The following is a 13,168-nucleotide window of genomic DNA, read 5'->3' on the forward strand; positions in this document are numbered from 1 at the left end:
TGTAACTCTTGTAATGGACCCCGTGGAGGTAACAATAAATAAAAAATGCCTAAGGGATTCGATCGTGTCCTATGGTGACTTTATCCCTCAGCTGAGTCATTTCCATTTCTTTGGTGCGCCGTCTCCTTACATGGTCAACGGCAAATACCTTTCGCATGTCTGGGAAACAAAAAAAAAAATCTGGAAGGGGCTTCCCAAAAAAAAAAAAAAAGAGAGGCGGGTTCCCTTTAAGAAGGAAAGGAAAGCCTGCCTTAAGGCATCCCATTACACAGGAGTGCGGGGAGCTCCGGCACCACCGGCAGCCTCAACTCTATAAAAGGGCTGTGCACGGGCTGAGCACTTCAAGCAAAGCATCTCCATGTACCAAACTTCCCTCGGCTCCGGCACAACATAGGCTGTCGACCGCGCTCTTCCCGACCCTCGCATGGATGCTCTGTAGGACGGCCAATCACCAGCGCTCAAGGTAAGCGGCGTTCCGAAACCTTCCATACAAAAAATTCAGATGACAACCTAACTCCCCTCATAGATCTCATAGATGGTCAGCTCTTTGGTCTTCTGGCCAGATCTCATCAGGTCCATCACCTCACAGACCCTACACCGCCACGTAATATGTCGGCGCTTTATTTTGTTCAAAAAGATATTGAGAAGACGAATCAGTCACCGAGTTCTTCATTCATTCATTCATTCATTCTTTTTTTTTTTGCCTCTATTAAAAAACAAAAAGTCACCTGCAGGTCAACTTTTTGATTTTAACCAAATTATTGAAATGTTACATTGATTCAATAAGTAATGTGACACTCCAGGCAGGTGAATTGTTTCGGTGAAAAGTTACATGTGTAGATATGTTAGTGTGATGCACGTGTTTTACTCTTTTTTTTTTTATTGTGTTGTATATGTTTTGTTTTATTTTATTTTTTTTGGGAGGGGGTTTGGAAATTTTGGAAAAAAGTTTTTTGGATTGTGTGTGGTGAGTTAGGTGAAAGTTACCAAGAGCAACCCAGTTTGTTGTTTATTGGGATGAGGATGCTGAGCAGGCGTTTGATTGGTCGATATTGATAATGTTATGTTTGTAAAGGGGATTCAAAAAGATTTCAGGAGGACATGAAGCATGAGAGCTACACACATGGGCAGATTTGCACTTTAGATTCAATGGCTGAATCTTGGTGGGGTGGGTTAGGTGAAGTTACCAAGAGCAACCTAATGAAAAGTGAGCTGAAGATGCTAGGCAGACATTCCATTGGTCAGTATTCATAACGTTCTTTTTATAATTGAGGTTCAAAAAGTTCACACACATGGGCAGATTTGTATTTTTGATTCTTTGCATGCTGAATTGGGTGCAGTTACCAAGAGCAACTTAATGGTAAGTATTGTTCATTAGGCTGATTATGCTCAGCAGACATTTGATTGGTCAGTATTGATAAGAATATTTTTGTAAATTAAAAAAATTTCAGGAGCACATGAAGCACAAGGGCTACACACATGGGCAGATTTTTGAATGGTTGGTTAAACGCATTTATTTTTATGATGAGAATGGGGGCTACACACATGGGCAGATTTGTACTTTATTTCTGAATGAATTGGGTGCAGCTACCAATGGTAAGTGTTGTTCATTGAGCTGATGGTGCTAAGCAGACGTGTGATTGGTTGGTATTATGTTTTTTTTGTAAATGAGATTCAAAAAGTTTTCAAGAGGATGAAAGATAAGGCTTACACATGAGCAGATTTCCACTTTGGATTCGATTTCCGAATCAAGGTGCATTGAGTGTAATTACCGAGAACAACCCAACAGAAAGCATTGGAATGATAATGCTAAGCATGTATTTAATTGGTCAGTATTGATAATGTTCTTTTTGAAATTCTTTTTGATAAGGTCATGAAGCATGAGGGCTACGCACATAGGCAAATCCATGTGATTTCCAACCAAACCTAATCTGAATTCATTTATTATCAGAAACCTTTTCTTTTTTTGATGGCAAACATTTTTCAAAGGGCAAAATCTCAATTTGAAGTTGTTGTTCTTTTGATGCCAATATCAAAAAAAAAAAAAAGATCTGTCCGTATGTGGCAATGAAAAATAAAATATATATAAAATAGTTTTATAATCACATGGGGGTAAAAAACAAAAAAAGCAAAAACATTCCAAATGTTTCCTTTATTGGACCATCACGGCAATCTTTTATGTGACTGATGACCAAAAGTTTGGCATTTAGATGAAAAAAATCCCAGCTTCTGAATGGCTGGGACAAATTACGGGGAATAATATTGCTCCCCCCACCAAAAAAAAAAAGCCTTCTGGCCCCCACCCCATTACCAAGCCCGTCCATCTAGGATTCCATGGGCCATCAGGTAAGTGTCCCCAACCATGTCCCAGGCTTTGTTGGTAAAGCCACTACATTCACAACCTATATGAACCCCCCTTGTGAGATTCATTGATTTTTTTTTTTTTTTTTGGTTGTGAATTTTTTTGTTTCGTCTTTATTCTGTGTAAGTCTTTTTTTTTGTTCTGTGGGATTCACACAACGGCCCCTGCAGCTACTTTATGGAGAGGAACTTTCCCCAGCAGCACATGTTCAGCTACTGTTTCGGGTTAACCCCGTCCTGCCAAGGAAGCCTTCTCGTCTGCTGCTTTCAGGACCTGCGGAGGACCTCAGATTGCAGTGGACGGCCCGTCAGTGTAAAGTGCCCCTGAGGGCTAAAAGTTTTTTTTTAGAAGGCTCCACCAGTGCCTAAAACACCACCCATCTCTTAGTCTATTGCCTGGTATCCCGTCCTATTTTAATTGATGCGTAGAAAAGTACTTACCTGTACCCTTACCTTTTTTTTTTATTTTTGTAACTCTTTGTTGTCAGTCAGCAACAAGATGTTGAAGTTATGTTCTCTTTAGGCTGAGACCTGCTTTTACTCCATGGCAGATATAGGAATATTACAGGTCTTGCCCCGCCCACTAGCCTGTGATTGGACAGTGAAAGAGTAGAATGGCGAGCTTAGCTTTTGGTCACTCTAATCTCTCCTCCTGTCAGCGTGTTGAAATGAAGCTTCTGAAGGTATCACCAGCTTCATGACCTACCACGTACATTTTAAGTGTTTCAATACCAGTGAGGGTGAATTGGTGCAGCTTCACCGCCCTGGGGCTATTATGAAGCTCTGATTGGTTCTCTTGAAGAAAACGTCTTCTCATTGGGTAGAAGAGGAAGGGCGTGGTGTATGTTGATAGGTTTTGTTTTTTTGTGGGGCTCTGGGGCAAATATAAAATGGGGGCTCAAAATGCCTAACCCCTAATTTTGCAGTTCGTGTACAGTAGACCTGAATTGTGAGATCAAAACAACATCACAAATCAGAAGAAGCTTGATAGAAGGAGAGAGCAAAGCGATTAGCTCATCACAGTGCAACTTCTCCAATCAGAGTCCAGGGGCGGGTCCATGAGCTGAGATAAAGTGAGCTGAATTATGCTGGCACTCAGTAGGAGGACATCTAGTGGCAGGGAAAAGTATTGCAAGGGAAATCTCTGGATTGAAGTTGACTTTTGATGCAAATCTGGATTTTATTATTTTAACTTTCAATTGGATGTTTGTTTTATTTTGATTTGTTCGGCCAGAGTTCTACTTAAGCTGTTCAATCTGCCTCACCCCCAAAACGGCCCAGCCCGCAAACCCTCCAGCTATCCATCATCCGTTCATTCTTCCCTCTCATGTGTTTTTAATATCCCGAGGTTGACTGACATCAATGATGGACAGCGATCATGTGATGAAAGATGAATTTATAAAAAAAGATGGTGATTTATAGGTTTTCCAGACTGTAATCTGAGCAGGAGAGCGAGGAGGAATTCAAAGCACTCGGGTAGGTCAACGGGTAGGTCGTTGGCTATAAACACAAACTCCTGGCTGGGAGGAAGAAGAATCAAAGCTTTGGGCTGCACCAATAGGCACAATTCTTTTACTGGTTGAACCCACCACTTTTTTCCCATTTCCTTTAATGGGTGACAACTCTTCTTTCTGCAGTAAAATCCTGTTTCAATGTTGTCACCCCATGTACTGCCCACTCTCACATTGACTCGTTGGAGTTGAATGGTATTTAAAAGCGAAAACCCAACATTTTTAGTGCTCACATCATATAGAAAAAGGTAAAAACTGTGTGAATAACACGGGACCATTATACCCCCCGCCAAGCAGTGCTAAATGGTATGTTACAAATAAATTCAGGTATAATCTACTGGCAGGATCAACTTTGTTTCAAAAGGGGGGAACCCAAAAAAACAAAACTGTTTGCATTTGTCAGATTGCATCCTGCAAAGCAGAAGCTTTGTTCTGGTGAAGCAGAGGTCCGGACACGCCCCCGCTGAGCCAAAGTTGAAGCTATCCAATCAGCACAGTTCATTCTCAATTATGATTGGTGGAATAAAAAAGCAGCGCTCTAATAGGAAATATGCAATAATGTAATATAAAAAATAAGAGTTTATATAGTAATGTATGTATGTAGAATGGGCTTTTCCTTGCTGATTTGACAGAGATGGAAATGGGCGTGTCAGACCTCTGCAGAGAGATCAATGCTTCCATATAAAAAGAAGCATCAATTTCTGGCTTTCTACCCCCCCCCCCGCCCTCTCGAAAAACAAATGATTTTTATAACTTGATGTCCTCCTCTGCAGCATGCTGGCAGGTGCCAGGCTTTTCTACTTTATGCTGTTGCTGCTTTTTAAAGTAGAATCCATCAATTGGTTTTTGTTTGAATGCACCTGAATTGTATGGGGCAAATATGGGCTTTGATCACACCAACAGAGGTGGCCGCTCCCCCCCCCCCCCCCCCCCCACCGAAGCCATGAAAATAGAAGTAGCTTTGTTTGAACAGCTGACGGGCTTTGTGAACCAACCGATAGTGTAACAGAGCCGAAAGGCCTTCATCTGGCGTGACATGCAATATATATGTGTGTTACTTTCAATAAAGATTGGTCAATTCAATAAAAAAAAAAAACAGTATAGAATTTTCAAAAAAGCGCAAAAACATAAATAAAGTTATTTTCATCATATGGGAGCGGTACAAGTACCCGATTTTAAATTGTTCCTACAGCAGTGCTCAGATTAAGGAAAAAGAAGCAGCACAAAGGGCCAATCCGTGTTGTCGGAATGCAAGGAGCAGGAGATGAGCTCATCAGTTCGCCCTTTTTCCTTTCACTGACCAATCACATTTAGGCTTCAACATCAAAAAGAATTATAGAATCATCAAGCTGCAAAGGAGTTGATTTACTAAAGAAGTTTCACTTAGCTAAATGAACGTGGTGAATATTAATTGCAAAAAAAACAAATAAATAGATTGTGGAAGATTAAAAAAAAAAAAAAAAAAATGGATTTTGTTTACATGTGATTGGATGGGTAAAGTCAGCTGATCTTCAGCTCATTTATTTGCACAGGTGAAGATTCATTTTGGTAAGTGAACATGCCATACATTCATTAGGGTTTTAAAGGTTTGGCTTTGCTCCTCAATTCTTTTGGTTAGGGTGCCCATTCACCCCCCTGATTCATTCACCAGTGGCCTCACCATGAATGGTCGCCCCCAATAACATTGAGAGCAGCAACGACCAATTGGATTGGAAAATCCACAGGCAGGGGGAGGAGCCAGATCTGTACCTGTTACTTACCTGCTGTAGAGAAAAGTTAGGTCTTCTTTCCTGCCAGACAAAAATCAGAGCAGAGCTGTGTAAATCTATGGTCAGAATGGAGGTAATGATTGAAACTCCTTCTATAGAATTTATCCACGTTTTTTCGATTTTCCTCCCTGGAACACAGAGAAAAATGGAAAACAAATCCCATAGCTGGAGGGTAAGAGAAGTTTATGAAAGGAGATATGTTGGCTGTACAAGGCTGGTTGCACCTTCCCGGAATGTCTTCTGTTTCCTTTTAGAGCTTAACAGTAGTTTTATTGGTTGAAGCTGCCCCAGGGTATCGGCCAGGCTGGCAGAACAATTACATTCAACAGTTCCACCAATATTTCGGGGAAGTCTCTGATTGGCCGGGTAGCATTTACCCATTTTCCACACTTGAAAGTAATTAAAACCTCATATGTGTATCTGGGCACTGTACGGGGCTGCCGATTCCCAGGATTCCAATTGTCCCAGTTGGATTAGTGAATCCGTTCTATCCAATATAATACCGAGATTTCAGAGCGATATTTAGGCGACTTAAGCCCAAAAATGTCAACTTTTAATTTTTGGAAGGGATAGGGGGGTTTTTTTGACATTTGAGTCCCACTTTTCAAATCAGAGCCCCATATCACCCTTCTTTACATTAGAACCCTCACACTTAAATCAGAGCCCTTCCTTCACTAATGGAACCCCTTTATTATATCAGACTCCCCTTTACATCGAACTTCCCCTTTTACATTAGGATCCTCCCATTGCTCTCACTGCTCAGATTCTTCTTCTGCACATCAGAGTCCCCATTTATATATTGAACCCCTTTTTATATCAGAGTCCCCCTTTACATCATATTCCCCCTTTTACATTAAGACCCCCCAATTAATATTATAGTTCCCCCTTGACTTCAAAAGCCCCCTTACTGCTCAGATTCCTTCTTGTTCACATCAGTGCACATAAAAGGGAACCCCTTTGTACATCATGTCCCCTTTCATGCCTCCCTTTTCATATACGGACCCCTTTTACATCAGAACCCTCGCCTTTAAAAAAGGATCCCCCCTTCACCAATGGAATCTTCCTTTTTACATCAGGTTGCCCCTTTACATTAGTCCCAAGCTTTCACATTAGGAGTCCCCCTTCTCATCAGATTCCCCCTACCTTTCAAATCAGAAGGACCCCCTTCAAATCAGTGTATCCCTTTTCACATATGGACCCCTTTTATATCCACACCCTCATCTTTGAATCAGAGTCCCGTTCACTTAATGCACCCCCTTTTTATATTGGGTTGCCCCTTGACATAAAAGTCTCCTTTCAAATTAAGAGCCCCCTTTCCCCTAGTTGGCAGATTCCTCCGATTCACACAAAGTCCCCCTTTTCACATATGGACCCCTTTTATATCCGAACCCTCACCTTCAAATCAGAACCCCCCCCCTTCACCAATGGAATCCCCCTTCATCCCCCACATTAGTCCCCTGCTTACATCCCCCTTTCACATTAGGAGTCCCTCTACTCATCAGATTTCCCCCCTTTTTATCTACCCCCTTGAAATTAGAGTTCCCCTTTTCACATATGGACATTCTTTACATTAGAACCCTCATCTTCAAAGGTCAAAGTTTCAGAGTCCTCCCTTCGCCTAATGAAACCCACCTTTTTTTTTGGGTCCCCCCTTGACATAAAAGTGCCATTTTTCATTCCCCTATTCACAAAATGATCATTCCCCCCCCCCCCCATGATCAGATTCCTCCCATTGACATCAGAGTCCCCCTTTTCACATTTGGACATCAGAACCCTCACCTTTAACACAGAGTCCCCATCCACCATTAATGGACCCCTCTTTTAGATTGGGTTCTCCCTTGACATCTAAGCCCCTTTAACATTCCCCATTCATATTACATTCCTAATAATCAAATTCCCCCCATTGACAGTTTTTTATCCCCCCTTTCACATTAAGAGCCCCCCAGTGATCAGATTCCTCCTATTCACATCATAGTCCCCCTTTTCACATTTGGACAACAGAACCCCCCATTCACCATTAATTGACCCCTTCTTTTAGATTGGGTTCCCCCTTGACATCTAAACCCCTTTAACATTCCCCATTCACAGTAGGGGCCCCTTCCTAGTAATCAAATTCCTCCCATTGACACCAGAGTCCCCTTTTTTCACATATGGACCCCATTTACATCGGAATCCTCACCTTCATAGTAGAGTCCTTAATGGAACTCCCCATCCCCATACATCAGACATCCTCCCCCCTGCCCCCCTGACTTGTACATACCCCATTAGCTCACTTTTGGGGGTAACTTCACCAACCACTGTTGTAAATAGAGCCGGCAGAGGTGATCTAGCAGGAAGAGAAAGCCAATGGTGGAAGATCTCTTCCTGCTTTATGAACAACAGCAAGGAGGACCCCTACAGGAAGTTCACCCAACATTCACCCATTTCACCCAATGAATCATAGGTCAAAATGTGTGAATCTTGGCTACAACCATTATCACATGTAAATAGGGATCACTGACATAGAGGAGCTGCTTTCCAATCCTCAACAAACATTCCGAGTTCCAGGCATGGCCGCCACATTCCCAACCGGAACGTCGCATCTTGAGATTCATTTTAGCATCACGGCGAGGAGTCGAGATTTCATAATACGGATAATAAGAGCGTGGGCGGAGTGCATCTGCTCGATGAGAACACATTTGCATATTTTCAGGCAATTTATGACAGCAGAGAAGATAAATATACAGCGATTTGACCATTTTGATTCGTTGGAATCTCACGCCTAATATCCTCCTGCGTAATAATCGGAGGTTATTTTTAATTTGTTTTGGAAGCGCCCACATGTTCCAGCTCCTCGTTCTGAGACTGATGTCATTTCATTGCTAAAAGAAATAGTTTGTTGATATTTTAATTTGAGAAATTAGAAAATGGAGATTTACTGAGACGTTCACGCGTTTTTATCAGGTTTAGTAGACATGGGCCTAATTCCAATTGATTGGCTTTTAAGTGGCTTTGAAGTAAGTGACGAATGTTGAGGTCGGTATAAATCGAAAGAATACAAGGGGTGTAAAACAATCAGACCACAGAACATCTTTGCTTTGGCTGCAGTCTTCACCTTCCAGCCACAAATCATTCATGCAGTACTTTTTCCTGCCACTAGTTGTCCTCAGTCCGAAGACCAGAATCTTTCAACCTGCTTCCTCTGAACCCAGGTTGTTCTGGTTATGTGATTGGGCAGCAGAAGGAGAAGCAGCACAGTAATATGCTCTAGAATTCCTCTGCTACTCCTCTCCTCCTAACAACTTACACATTGTCTAGTTTATAACTATACAACGGAACTCCTCGGAGGAGGAAGAAGCAGCACAAATAGCCGATTTGTTCTAAATTTCCAAATACATGCCAATCAGAGGATAAGGTGCAAAATGAAACACAGCTGCACAGCTTCTCCTTTCACTGTTCATTCACAAGGGACAGAGATAGGGTTGTGCTACATGGCAGAGCTTTGTAAATCTCAGGATTGGGTGGACAGAAATACAAATCTATAGCAGGATAAAGCAGCCCTCTAGCATGTATTTGATCTGAGTGTCTCACTTTTTGCTTAGCATTCGGCTTTATTTTCTGCGGAGGTCTGGTAATCCTAATGGTAGCTTTTGATGAAAGAGGCGCAGAGCCAGGATATGGTAGCAGGGACTTAGGTCTCTATAAATACCAAAGTGTTTTGTAGTTCACAGCCCAGGGCTGCTACACAATACACCCACCGCAGATTAATGGAGACATATACCCCCCCTCACCCCTCTCCCTGCCCCCCACCCCCACCTGGTGTTCATAGCCCCTGGCTTGGGAGTTCTAATATACAGCTATAAAACACAGATTGCAGCCCTGGCCAATTGTGCTTTGAAGACAAAACTTTAATCACATCCCCTGCTATTACAGATGTGCAGTGTCATTTCCAAAGTCATGATAGTCTGATTTGCAAAAGGGTACACAGAACAGAAAAGGGGTTTAAAAGGGAATTAAAGGTGGACTCTTATGTAAATACGTGGTCTTCATTGTCCTAAATAGTAGGAGCCTGATGAGCAATGGGGCCCATAGATCTGTAATTGGAAGACCATTATCGATGGTGCAAAAACTATTATCGATAAGCCCAAGTCCACATTCTGCATTTGGGCCCATAAATCTTTATCTAGGTGACCATTAGTGGTGGTGCAGAGTTGCAGTAGAAGTTAAGGCTCAGGTCCTACTTCTCTATCAGGGTCCAGGGATCTATAGCTAGAGGACCATCAGCGGTGGTGCTGAGTGGGTGGGTGCCCAAGACCAAATTCCACTTGAGGTTCCATTGATCTGTAGCTAAATATAAGTCAGTGGTGGTGCAGAGTTTTAGCAGAACAGTTGAGGGGTCCAAATCCAAATTCTGCCAAACCATCCATAGTACATTGAGTTGTCTCTAAAGGGAAAGTCCAGGTCCAAATTACTCATCAGTGCCCAAAGTTCTGTAGCTAGAAGGCCATCAATGATGGAGCAGTGAAGTTGGGGGCCCAGGTCCAAATTCCTTACTTTGATTGATCTCTAGCTAGAAGACCATCAGCAGTGGTGTAGAATAGCTAGGGGCCCTAGTCCAAATTCAAATTGATCTGTAGCTCAATATCAGTGGTGGTGGGGACTTTTACCAGAAAGGGGCCAGGTGCGAATTTTGCATCGGGGCCAAGCATTCTGTAGCTAGAAGACCATCAGTGGTGGCATTAAGATGCCTTTAAAGAGGAGGTCCAGGTTCAAAATCCCTATCAGGGCCCAAGTTTTATATCTAGAAGACCATTAGTGGTGGTGCAGCTTGGATCTAGCTAGATCGGTAGCTAGGTGGCCATCAATGGCATTACAGTATTAGATTGGAATTTGAGGCTCAGCTCTCACTTCCTCCTCATAGACATAAGACCCATATCAAGAAGACCATCAGTGGTGCTGCCAAGTGGGGGGGCCAAGGTCCAAATTCTTGTGGCGCAATAAACTTGTATGTACTTTCCACATGGATGTTTCCCTGTGCCAGCAAAAAGTCCCTTGACATGCGGATCAGAAAATCACACCAAAAACGATACAATACAAAAACTTTTCAAAAGTTAAGCGATGAAAAAAACAAAAACAAAAAGTAACATAAAAGCGTTTTTCAATTACTGTCAATCACCATCACAGCAGTCTTGTTCATTTTTTTTTCCTTTAATTGTCAACGTTTTATCCGAATAGCCGCATGTACCCAGAATAGGTGCAGCCCACGGTATGGATGGATGAATCATAGCTTTGATTACATTAGTGCAAGACAAAGCGAAGATCGCTCCGTTCCACCATGAGAAATGGAGCGATAAAAAGAAAAGAGCCCCATAAAGTGCACAATTGTTATTTCAAAGTATTTCACAATGACAAGGTTCTGCATTATTATTGTACAAGCAGCAAAATGCGTGGCTGGAAATTACTAAAAGGGGCCATTAAAATATGAATAGAACATGGAAGCGTTGCAGACGAGGATTGGTATCAGAGATCTGTTTAGAGACAAATATTGTGACATGTAAAGCAATAAAAGGTTATATAAACCACAACGAGATATTTAATATATGCCAATATCATATAAAATGGCAGAATAGGCATGTTTGACGAAAAGGAAATCATATGAAAAGGTTGTGAAAAGTGTTATTCATCCAGAATGAATGGAGAATGTTAATGCATATGCAGTATGTGTGTGTGTCTGCCCATAGACTCCTGGAATATCAATGTCATATATTTCTGAAGATGTTAGGCTTTGACCAATAGCAGGGTGCACATGCACGTAGGTAGTAGTGGGTGTACATACGCAGATTTTGGCCATAATGAATAATGAACATGTGGAGTTGCTGAAAGGTCATGGAACTGGAGCATAGAATATCTTGCACATGAGCAGTACTTGTGGAGTCTGATGAGCTGGAAATGTGGCAGTAACTATAGAATAAAGGAGAACGGGGTTAGGAACATCTCACATACATCCAGTTATGGTGGAGTCTGGGGAGCCGGGGATGCAGAATATTTCACGCATGCACAGCAGCAATATATTCAGGGAACACAGAACATCCTATACATAAGCAGTTGTTGTGGAGTTCAGGGAGCAAAATGCTGAATATTCCACACATGCACAGTAGTAGCAGAAACAGGGAGCCATAGGAATTAGAATTTCCACACATTAACAATAGTCCTGGAGTCGGGATTGTAGTATACTAAATATTCCAGGCATGAGCAGTGTCAGAGACCCAGGGCTGCAGAGCATCCCACACATGAGCAATTATCATGAAGTACAGGAAGCAGGGGATGCAGAATACATTTGTACAATAGTGGTAGAGTAAAGGAGTCAGGGGATGCAAAATTTCCTGCACATGCAGTTATGCTGTCTGGGAACTGGATGATACTAAATATTCCACACATGTGCAGTGGCTACAGAGAGTTGGGGACCTGTGTGTACAGAACATCTCACACATGAGCAGTTATTATAGAATTCAGGAAACAACAGATGCAGAATTTTTAAGATGTACACAGTAGCTGTAGAGTCAGGGAGCTGAGAGGTGCAAAACATCTAGCACCTGAACATCTTTTGAGGAGCTTAAGGGGCAGGGGATGCAGAATATTTCACACATGCTCAGTAGTTGCAGTTGAAAATCCCACCCATGAGCAGCAGCTATAGAGTAACTATAGACATAAATATATAAACTATAGACTATATAAACAATTTATATATTCTAACCATGACTTTCCTAGCTGCTGTTATTGTAAAATGACTCATTCTCAAAGATTACAACAGAAGTCAGGGTTAATATTATTTATTATTTAATATTATTATTATTATTATTATTATTAATAAACAAGATTTATATAGCGTCAACATATTATGCAGAGCTGTAAATTAAATAGGGGTTGCAAATGACAGACTAATACAGACAGTGACACAGGAGGAGGAGAGGAACCTGTCCCAAAGAGCTTACAATCTAATAGGTGGGTTCATTAGGTTTCTAACAACTTAGAAACACCCTCTGTACATTAGACAATGTACCAATACTTTAGTGTGCTGGAGCTGGGAACAGGTTCTCTTGAACATTCTCAGACCTGTAAAGAACAACCTGTACACATTTTTCTTTGTTGGAAATTGAAATATATTGATTTCACAGCAGAACAACTAAAGTCAAAAGCAGCAGCGTGATTTCCACTTGCAGTCAAGAATCTCTTTATTAAAATTGTAAAGCTCGATGTGGTTCTGCTAAACCCACTCAAAGACAAAAAAATACGGTACGCCTTTTCACTTTGGTAATGACGTTTCTTTTTATAAATATGAGCCAGAATCCGCTGTTCAGCACAGAATGTTTTTGGTTACCTAGGAAACTGCAAGCTAGTTAACTGAACCCCGGCCAAGTTTGGATTCAGTGTCCCTTTTTCCTTTCGAAATGATAAAAATGAAGTAATAATTGACAAGATGGAACATAGGTCAGTGGATCCGCAAGAACAAAAATGAAATTTAGCTTTTACTGACCCTTAAATATAGTG

General features: G+C 41.6%; 1 protein-coding gene across 1 annotated transcript in view; it reads left to right on the forward strand.

The window, feature by feature from the left end:
• The first annotated feature begins 279 nt into the window (after positions 1 to 279).
• TNC (tenascin C) overlaps positions 280 to 13,168 on the forward strand; it is an 86,616-nt gene continuing 73,727 nt past the window's right edge. The window contains exon 1 of the mRNA XM_072431554.1: positions 280 to 463. The gene's annotated coding sequence lies outside the window, so the exon portion shown is untranslated. The remainder of the gene's footprint in view (positions 464 to 13,168) is intronic.

Source organism: Pyxicephalus adspersus, chromosome Z, assembly GCF_032062135.1.
Source record: "Pyxicephalus adspersus chromosome Z, UCB_Pads_2.0, whole genome shotgun sequence".
NCBI classification, from domain to species: Eukaryota; Metazoa; Chordata; class Amphibia; order Anura; family Pyxicephalidae; genus Pyxicephalus; species Pyxicephalus adspersus.